The following is an 833-nucleotide window of genomic DNA, read 5'->3' on the forward strand; positions in this document are numbered from 1 at the left end:
TTGTTGCCTTGCAATTGATTGTGATTTGGAAGGACTAACGTATATCCATGATACCATTTAACTATAGCAACTTAACCGCATGAGACTGTATAAAGTATGATGGATGCATGGCCATTCCCTTGCGTAGGAAATCATCAAGAAAAAAATATTTTGGGACTGTTTTACTATTTTTATGCTTGGTGGTGGTATCCCGTCATTAGTCAATAAGCGAACGCGGGTGTATCTTGCATGGAGAGCATTTACATGTGAACAGTAACTGTAGTTGGTAAAAAGGTCAGAAAATTGACATGTCCGCTCCCACGCGGATAGAAGGTTCAAGTTCGCTGCCTCAGCACTCTGGAGGTAAGTTCTGCTTTAGCACTGACGCTACTGTAGTATGCTGCTTCTTCCTATGTCATGAACCAGATATCTGGATCTCTTAACTAGTGGGGCTTTCGAGCGCCCAGGTAGACATCCTGCTTTTATGCGAGAGTTCATGCGACTCTTGGACAGCTGACCTTAGTAACGAGCTTCCTGCCCTGTCTCAGTCGTGCCTTTCTGTAGCTGTCCTTTCCAGCGTTCGTCCACTCCATGCTGTGCACCTTAGAACTTAGCCTAACACTCCCTTGCACATAAACAAGTCAAATGAATGAAGGAAACATATAAACACGTTATCGTTGTAGTTACTAACTCACTTACCATTAGCTGAATGTCTTTCCGCGAACAGTAAATTATAAAAAAAAAAATCTGTTAAAGCTTGTGGACTATCTCATCCATAAAATATTTCAACACAATAAACCGACGCTAAATACACATACATCTTCAATATAACTTTAAAAAGTGGCTTGTTACCG

The 833-nt window shown here is 41.2% G+C and overlaps 1 protein-coding gene across 2 annotated transcripts in view; it reads left to right on the top strand.

Annotated features, from left to right (window-relative positions):
- LOC119593190 overlaps positions 1-833 on the top strand; it is an 11,452-nt gene that overhangs the window by 364 nt on the left and 10,255 nt on the right. The gene's annotated exons all lie outside the window — the stretch shown is intronic.

Source organism: Penaeus monodon, chromosome 31 (assembly GCF_015228065.2).
Source record: "Penaeus monodon isolate SGIC_2016 chromosome 31, NSTDA_Pmon_1, whole genome shotgun sequence".
NCBI classification, from domain to species: Eukaryota; Metazoa; Arthropoda; class Malacostraca; order Decapoda; family Penaeidae; genus Penaeus; species Penaeus monodon.